The following is a 9,926-nucleotide window of genomic DNA, read 5'->3' on the forward strand; positions in this document are numbered from 1 at the left end:
ACTATTTTTTACATTTAAATTTCAATATGCAAACTCCATCGTTAGAAACGTCAGTCTTGAAAGAAACTTCTCGATTGGCAACTACGGACTGCAACGTTGATGGTAGACTCGATGAACCGATGCCTTAATCGATATTCCTGGAAGTCACTTTATGTTCCGTCCTTCTTCGAATCAAGCCTATGTCAGTGAACTTCTTAATGAAAACAAAGGCACTATGTAACTATGTAACAATGTTATTTCACAAGGAAATAGCTGTTGTTGATACTTCAAAACTTGTCCAATATTAATGCGGACCAAAATATTAGGTCTAGTACGCGCTTAGCACAAAGCAGTACGCCAAACTACAGAGTATACAAAGTGCTTTCCCACTGTTGTATTTGTGTTAGTGACAAACGACGACCCTTATTTATTTTAGCGTTCGTTGACATTTGGGGCAAATTCACTGGCGGCAAAGGGGCATGCTCCGGGAACGGGAGACCACACGTTGGGGCAAATTGGAGTTGTATTGCAGTGACCTACATTTTAGTGTTAACTTTTTTACGCTTGCGTGATGAAATTAAAAGTTTCGTTGCTTTTACTGCTGCAATTTTTGTGCCTGACTGCACAAAAATGATCTTAAGCTTGATCGCCAATAAATCCAGTGAAGGCCAAGTTTGTCTCAGTGGAAAGTTTATACATCAAGGGGAGTGTAAGAAAATTGTATACCTATTACAAATAACTAAATAAATAAATAAAAATAAGAAATTCCAAGATTGTCTCAGTAGAAAGTTTACCTTTCAAGGGAAAAGTTTCAAAAGTGAAAGATAATTGTTAAGAGACATATTTCATTTTCAAGCACTTACCAAGTCGTATTTTGTGTACTAGACTCAGAGGTGGAATTGTGTAAAGCAATCGTAATCATTTGACAGTTCATAACGTACGATAAAGCCAGTTAAACAAAGCGTTTGACAGAATAATCGTACGTAATGAACTGTCAAATGACAACGATTGCTTTACACAATTCCACCTCAGTTTCGATTAAAACATGAAATCGTGGTCACTCCACAGTCAATAAATACAGACTGTTTGCAGCACGAGATACACAATGTAACTTCACAAAACAATGCAATTATATTCATTTATAGTTCTACAATACTATGGTGATGATCGCGAAGGATTACTAATAATTTGATTTCAAAGTTTCGCTATAATTTTGGACTTGCTTTGTTGCTATTGTTATTTTTTTTTAGGCATAAAATGTAGTAAAAATTTAAGACATAGTGTGAACAGGCCTCCCACTAGGTGGACCGACGATCTGGTGAAGGTCACGGGAGGTGTTTGGATGCTGGCAGCGCAGGCCCGGTCTTTGTGGAAATCCTTGGGGGAGGCCTTTGTTCAAAAGTGTAATAATGAAACTTAATGATAATCTGTTGTAAATATTTTATCATGAAAAATATAAGAGCTTGATGTGAGATCAGTAGGGTAATTCAAGTGCAATCTGTCATTTCAATCTATTCTATTTGTCATTTAGCTTGTTTAATCTGTGCTGAATAAAGTGCACAATATTTAAGCAGGATATGGTTGCACGCGGATTTTTAGAGAGTTAAATCTTTTGGCCAATAGAAAACGTCATAATAGTTATTATATGAACTGGGATTGGTCAATGACTTTTGAAATTAAAATCCGATGGCCTGAAAAAATCGGTTTTCCAACAAACGTCAGTTACGCGCAAGGAGGTTTAGCTATTTATCCATCGAAGTTAATAAGGGAGAAGACATAAGACTAATTTTATTATTTGCCTGCCGCGACCCGGTTTTTACGAACAATGACGATGACGAACGATGAACCAGTAACGAGGAGCACACTTAGCAATGCTTCCAGGTTGCGCCTCGGTATCAATTAAGTAACATTTTCCGTTAAGTTTACTTTATGGCCAACTAAAGGACTTTTGCCGTCTCCATGGACAAACTCGAAGTATGATAACTACAGTCATTGTCAAAATTTTGCACTGCCATTGCCGCTGGATACCATATATCGCTACTATATTCATAGATAATAGACTTTCAGTTAATCGTCAAAATTGACATTGTTTTTTAAATAACAACAAATGGTATGAATTTTTAAATGTGATATTTTTATAAAGGTAAGTCCCCAAAACAACATTTGATAGCCTATTTTCTTTCGTTGGCATCTAAGTTCCTGTTTTCTACATATATGTTACTACTACCTATTGGATAAGTAACTAAGAACTTTGTCGTTTATTCCATGTGAACAAAATCCCTAAAAGCCCATTTGTAATAATATTCTTACTAAACACTGCTGAAAAAGGACTAAACTTCTGAGCTATGAACGTATAATCCAGTAGCATTAAGTAGGTAGGTACGTATAGCGACGTTGGAACTTGATATAGAAGTTAGCTGTTTTATATTTTTTTTCACAGCAGAAATCTTTATCTTTGATCTTAATATCTGATCGTACGTATTGTCTTTTAAAATATTACATTTGCCTAAATAAAAATAACCGACCTGCTGCTTATGTAAATTATAATTATTTATAACCCTACTTACAATGCATAACAATCATAATTAGGTATTATAACCCTACTTAACAATGCATAACAATCATAAGATAGTTTGGCGTATAAGTAGGTAGGTAGGTACTATCTAGGCCGAAGGTGGAAGCGATCGACCCGGAAATATTCTCAACCATCTCAACTATCATAATATGTATTTAGAACAGTCCCTCCTTACCAATGATATTATAGATAATACCATTGCTCCTTACCATCAATGCAATCGAGCAGACAAAGGACATTGATAAAAATCGCCCTAAGATTTTCAAAGACTTAGTATGTACCATAATTTTATGTATATTTTATTTATTTACTTGCAAGTGTCCAAACCTATCGGACAAGTTGCAGTTCGAAAAAATATTTTAAAAGTATTTAAACGAAATCAAAGTCACCGACATATTGACAGAGCAGAGACAGAGATGCGCTTTTTAATTCGATTTAAGTAAATAATGGTATGATCGATTAGACTAGAGTATAATCATTAGACCTTTAGACGGGCGCAGATCCGCCGCGCCCGCAGCGCTTCAGTGGATTATTGCATTTTATGTATATGTTACAGGAAATGTATGAAATCCGTCATTGTATACAATTCCTAGGATTTGTGTATAAGTCCTAAAATCACCCGGAAATGTGTGATGTAAATTATATTAGACACATTTCCTAGGAAATTTACACATTTCCTAAACAGCAATCGGAAATGTAATTAAGATTTCTTTTTTTTTCTCCGAAATTTAAAAGGCGCTACCGCGCCGCGACCGCTGTGTATATGTAACCGAGACTTTGTTATCCAGCTACAGGAGTACTAAAACCTTCATGCCAATAATAGTTTAATAAAAGGGATGTTAAAATTAGAGTTTTCCAATTCTTCAGCGTAATATGCGTGATGCCGAAAGAAAGGTATGCCAATAGGCAAATATTTTTTTCAGCCAAAGTATAATAGTGCGAAAACAACTTTCAGGCTAAACAATAATAGTTGTGAGTTAAAAGTACCTACGGGCCAATGTGGTTTGGCTAAATGAAATTTTAGGCGTACTGAGGGGCACCCGATCACACGACCGCGCTTGTGCCGCTTAGTTTTATACATTTCCTAATACAATATTGGAATTCTATAAAATTCCTAGGAAAAGTATACATGTCCTAGGATATGTGCGTATTAAAAAATCTCTGAAGCAATATTTTATACATTTCCTAAATAGCTTCGGAATTGTATACATTTCCTAGGAATAGTATACAATTCCTAGAATTCATACATTTCCTGTAACATATATTTAATCACATTTATTTACCTACATTTACATATTTACTCTTTTCTTTAAGTGTAGACACTGTTTATGTATAAGTCCACTATTGCATGCCGTGGCAACCTATAATTAAGGCAGCACTTAGATTAAGTTAAATACGTTGTAAATATTGATTGTCTTCCAGTGTATGTCTTGTTGGTTGTCCTATTAAATAAATAAAATAAATATTTATAGCAACACAATGTTTAAAAATAAAATTTTTCAAAAACGATTAATTTAATCGATTATGTCTATTCTAAATGGACATCCCTATTTGTTAGTCAAATTGTCATTCACTCGCATCACCTTTTCTCTCTCACTCACTCATGCTGTGTTGCTGTCTTGCTTGATCCTTCTTTGTGATTCGTTTGTGTTTTAGCTTTTATTTTCGGAACTTTATTAACTACAAACTTGGCTATTCAAACGGACTCTGATTGATTGCAATAACGACATACTCAGCCTGGGATTTACTGTTTTTGTGTGGCTCGGCCAAGGCTCGGCTGGTGGTTCTATGGTGTTAGAAAATGAGCAACTTAATTATACACAACAATGGGCAGCACCTCGATCGGTAAGTACCTACATTTTGCTCTGCAATCTTATGAATAAGTACTAGCCTTGCCAAACTTCTGAATTGCCATTCTCATGGCGGGTTGTCTTGAAATGAATGTTCCGCTATTATCTGTGGTTCAACCCTGGACAGTGTGGACAGCCAGGCCCGATTCGATTGTAAGAAACTAGTCGATGGTACAGCGCAATGGAGGCATGAGCGAAACAACAATTATGTTGACAATCCAGCTGGTTTTGGTGTAAATCTAAGGAATTATTTAGGTACTTTGACACTATCTCCCTGCTCTCAATGAAAGCTTGTTTTGTTTTGTTTTTTGGAACTAAGACTACTAGATTATTATTTTTTGTAACTAAGTTTGTAACACGTCATAATTAATTATTATAACAACAATGCTTATTTACTAAAGCTGTTTAACCCTACCCTCTGACCCAAAATTCTACTAACAGCACATAATATTGAATTATCATTTTTTTTATGGTTTGCGGCTCAATTTATTCAACGCACAGGAGTATGTGTGGCATGGCATGCAATGAATCTATTTATTTTTACAGGTTACAGCTCATGATCTTATATGCACAACATGTTGGACCCAAGCCCAAGATACAACACAAATGCATCTACTTCAAATCTTAGCAGAAAATGTGTGCTTTGCAGTAGAACACTAGAGCCTAGAACACGTTCACATCAGCTCATGTCCCTGAGAACTAACACTCAACATCATATTAACATCAGGAACATAATTGTGGAACGACTAACTCCATTAGAGGTAATGCACGCTAAAGTCCTTATTTAATAAAATGTTATTGGCTATACAATCAGTCTAATTCTTGTAAAGTTATTGGTTTCTGTAAATTAATACTAAAATAAAATAATTTAAGTGCGGGACATTAAAAAACTGATAATTTTTTTAAACTTATTTCTAATTATTATTATTTTTAAACAGGTTACTGCAAATGACTACATCTGTGGGGCTTGTCACTCATTATTGCAAAGAGATACCACACCTACTTCACAAGACTCTCCAGATATGCCAACCGGTGCCCCGGTAGGTCACCAACAAGTTTGTGTTGGATGTGGTTGTTCATTATTGCGAACTTGAAGTCATTGTTTGGATACAGAGAATAATCAAGATATATTAAACATTGTTCGAAATTGGATTCAACCCAGAGAGGTAAGAGCCCTGCCAGTTTTATAATACATAAAAATAATTATGCCGGTTTATTATAATAATAAAAAAGGTTTTTTCCGAATCAGCCTTCCCATCCTTCAACTCCTTCCATTGCTTTCAATCTGCCACTACTCTCATCCATACAGGTTATACAGGGTGGAAACGATAAGTGATCTCACTCGATTATTTCTAAACTACACAAGATATCGAAAAACTGGTTACTCATCCTGAAAGTGCTTCACGAGCTCTTTCTAACGGTATCAGTAAATAGTTACAGAATTAACTGGATCTATCCGAAAATTCAATGTTTTCAGCCTCCATACTAAATGTATGCCAGCCACACAATATTAAAAGTGTTATAGATCACTTATCGTTTCCACCCTGTATAATACAAATAGACTTATATTATTAAAATATTGCAATATTATTACTTACATAATATTAAACATAATTTTTACTATTATAAAGCCAGTTAAAAATTCCCTGAGCCAAATAAACTCAGTAAAGTTTTATTTATACTTCCTGCATAACAACAGACTACTCTTTTAAACTACCACTATTCTCACTCTCAATCCTCGTTCCTCATTCATCCCTTTCGTTTCCTCCATAGACCAATCATTCCTCATCATTCAGCGTTCAAATCATAAATTATCTTTCATCACTCATCTTACTATTCCGTTACACACAAAAGTCGTTAATCCTATATAAATATTGCTCTTCTTATTGTTGAACTGTGAATCTGATGTTTTATTTTATTTTCAGATTCGTCCTTCAGATCTTCTTTGCCATAGATACTATCAGAGAGCACGAATTACTACAGTTGGTGCTTATTTAATGAAGCTGAGGACCGGTGATTCAGATGACAGAATAGCTACATTACTTGGCATTTCAAGGAGTACTCTTACAAAATATGTAATGAAAGCACGCAGTATGATGGAGGAACATTTCGTACCAGCACATTTAGGGTTACAACATATTAGTAGAGAGGAAGTAGCCCAAAGAAACCTTTATGTTCCAGTCTCTTTTCGGGAAGCCAGGAAACGATTTACCACAAAGAAAGGCTATTGTCATCATGGATGGTACATACATACATTTATGTGCAAAAAAGTAGCAATTATGCATACCAAAAAAAAAACTTATTCCCTATACAAATAACGGAATCTCGTTAAACCATTTATGGTACTTTGTTGTGATGGCGACATCATTGATGTATTGGGCCCATATTTAATAGAAAATGTAGAACATGACCATTAATAAATAATAAGTACCTACATACGTATTTTCATTTATACCTACATACTTACTTATTTATAAAAATATAAATAATGTAGCCCTCCCATCAAACCTTTGCAATGCCTTAACTAGGTAACTAAGTAATGCTTTTCCGTAGGCATTCCTATTTTTCCAATACGCAAAGTTCTATTTGCTGCTATTCATACGGTTTGACAAAGGGGTTCTTTATCGATCTACGATTTAAAGTGTAATTAAGACGTCTCTCCTACATATCTATACCTACTTATAATAAATCTGTAGAGAGGTCAATTCTGTACATGAAATATAATTTTCAAAATAACTATCAGGGGGTGATACTGATGCCAAAAATTCAATCAGTAAAATTTTTGTCTGTCTGTCTGTCCGTCTGTATGTTCCTTATAGAAACAAAAACTACTCGACGGATTTTAACGAAACTTGGTACAATTATTCTTCATACTCCTGGGCAGGTTATAGTATACTTAGGAATTCTCACGGGAACAGGAATTAGCGGGAAAATCCTTTTGTATGAAAAATCTAAACCGCTTAAGTTAGACGCTTGAAATTTGACATGTAGGTATCTTAATAAACTTAAAGCTTAGTTACAACAGGATATTATTGCAAAATTCCCACGTGAACGGGAAAAAACATTTGAACGAAAAAATCTAAACCGCGTAAGATAGATGAAGGGGGTAAAACGGGATCCACGCGTACGAAGTCGCGGGCGGCCGCTAGTTGCTAATAAAACTATTTATTGTCAAGAATTATATGTATAATAATGCGAATTCCCGTTCCCGTGGGAATTAGTTTACTAAAGTACCTACGTGCGAAATTTAAAGCGTCTAACTTAAGCGGTTTAGATTTTTCATACAAAAGGATTTTCCCGCTAATTCCTGTTCCCGTGGGAATTCCTAAGTATACTATAACCTGCCCAGGAGTATGAAGAATAATTGTACCAAGTTTCGTTAAAATCCGTCGAGTAGTTTTTGTTTCTATAAGGAACATACAGACAGACAGACAGACAAAAATTTTACTGATTGCATTTTTGGCATCAGTATCACCCCCTGATAGTTATTTTGAAAATATATTTCATGTACAGAGTTGACCTCTCTACAAATTTATTATAAGTACCTATAGAAGATAGAAAATGGAAATGTACTTCTGTTATGCTAATAACCTCAAAATCTGAAGCATTTTTCCTATTGTAACGAATCTCCCGCTTATCCGTGCTTTAAGTATCTACACTAATATTATAAAGAGGAAAACTTTGTTTGTTTGGTTCAATGATATTATATAAAAACAAAAGTAGTTCTTTAATATCATTGGTTTGGTTGTAATGAATAGACTCAAAAACTATTGGACCGTTTTTATTAAATTCTTTCACCATTCGAAAGCTACATTATCCACGAGTAACAGGCTAAATTTTATTTTGGAAAATAATAGGGTTCCGTAAAATATGTAGGTACCTAATGTAGGCCACGCGCGCGAAGCCGCGAGCGAAAAGCTAGTGGAGTATAAGGTGACAATCGTTAAGTAATTTCACATATAAAAATCATTATTTCATTGCTTGGGGGTCTTGGGGCGAACGATGTATGGACGCAGAACAATATCCTTTATTTTCAAATTTAAGCAAAAAGCATTCTGTGGTTATAAAATACCTATGCTTATTTGCACCTATAGTCTTTTTCACGTAAGATGATCCGTATGACACTTCAAGGTTATCCATATTACGCATACTACATATGCAGAATATTTTTGAAAAAATATTTGTATTTTATTAGCAGTATAATAAAAAAAAATTAACTACTTGTCTTGAAATATATAGTAAAATCTGAGTCTATTGATTATATTTTAATTAAATACGATGTAAAAATATTTTTTATTTAATGTACGCAATGTGTGAAACGGAATAGATTTAGTGCTGGGGTATTTCTTGTATAATAAAATCGATTATTACCGCAGTTCATTAATCGATTGCAGTGAATACTTAGTTATTAAAAACATCACAAAAATCAACTATATTTTTCGATTATTGACTTTAATAAACGCATTGAAAATAAATTAATAGTTTTTAATTTAAAGAAACAGAACCAGTACTTTTTAGGAATCGTTTTTTTGAACACGAACCATGAAATTTGAATATTATTAATAAAAATTTGTTACAATAATATTTGTAATTAAAAAAACATGTTTTTTGTTAAATAACACCTGTACAAAATATTTCTCTAAAAGTAGGTTTTACTAACTCTTCGAAAAAAATCGATAGATAAATCGCTATGGTTTAGTTATGTGACATCTCTAAATCTTTCAAACTCGAAACGTCATACGGATCATCTTAGGTGAAAAAGACTATAGTTTATCAATCACCATGTTAATTCCATGCTTTCTATCCAGTCGACTGCTCTAACGACAAGGGTGGGCAGTCGTTGAGATGACAGCGCGAAAATCGTCGGCATCCACTAATTATGACCCTTATGTACCACTATATTGACAAAGTTCTCCGTCTTCGTACGCGATATTGGAAATTTGGCATCTACCATCGGCTGATCTGACATTAGGCGTAGTCTGGCTTTGATATTCAATTTTCAACTGTATTACCTTGACAATCAGTTCAAAATTGATTACTAGAAAATTATTTGACAGACGATTTCTACTCTCGACAAATGCATTTGAATTAGCCCACAGAGTTGTGTAATAGAATTGTTCTGTGTAAGAAAAAAATCAAAATTTTAGATTAAAGAAAGAAAAACATTCAAAAGAGATTTTACAACATATTCCTTCATACATAAAAATCACTGTTCTTCAATGCTTATGTTTGATAGATCCTTCAATTTCTTTTAGTATGTTTAACAAATACTTAAGTACCAATTAATGAGGATAGTTAAGAAATACTTATAGACTTTTCATGTTTTCTTTTCCTTCAATAAAATATCACTCCAAATATAGGAACACCATTGAGCTCACAAAGGCATGTTCCCACAGTTTGGCAAAAAAAGAAAGGAATTACAAACGAAGACGTGGGTTTCGTTGTGTCGCGAATATCAGGTGTCGAATCTGGGGGCACGGCAGTGCCCCCGCCAAGTCGAGCGCGAAGCAAACACTGTCGTA

General features: G+C 34.3%; 1 long non-coding RNA gene across 1 annotated transcript; it reads left to right on the forward strand.

Moving 5' to 3' along the window:
- The first annotated feature begins 4,172 nt into the window (after positions 1 to 4,172).
- LOC135079096 (uncharacterized) lies at positions 4,173 to 6,809 on the forward strand. Its single transcript, XR_010258732.1, has 4 exons — positions 4,173 to 4,399; positions 4,951 to 5,165; positions 5,343 to 5,570; positions 6,330 to 6,809. It is a non-coding gene; the product is annotated as an uncharacterized LOC135079096 (long non-coding RNA).
- The last annotated feature ends 3,117 nt before the right edge of the window (positions 6,810 to 9,926 follow it).

This window comes from Ostrinia nubilalis, chromosome 16 (assembly GCF_963855985.1).
Source record: "Ostrinia nubilalis chromosome 16, ilOstNubi1.1, whole genome shotgun sequence".
Lineage (NCBI taxonomy): Eukaryota > Metazoa > Arthropoda > Insecta > Lepidoptera > Crambidae > Ostrinia > Ostrinia nubilalis.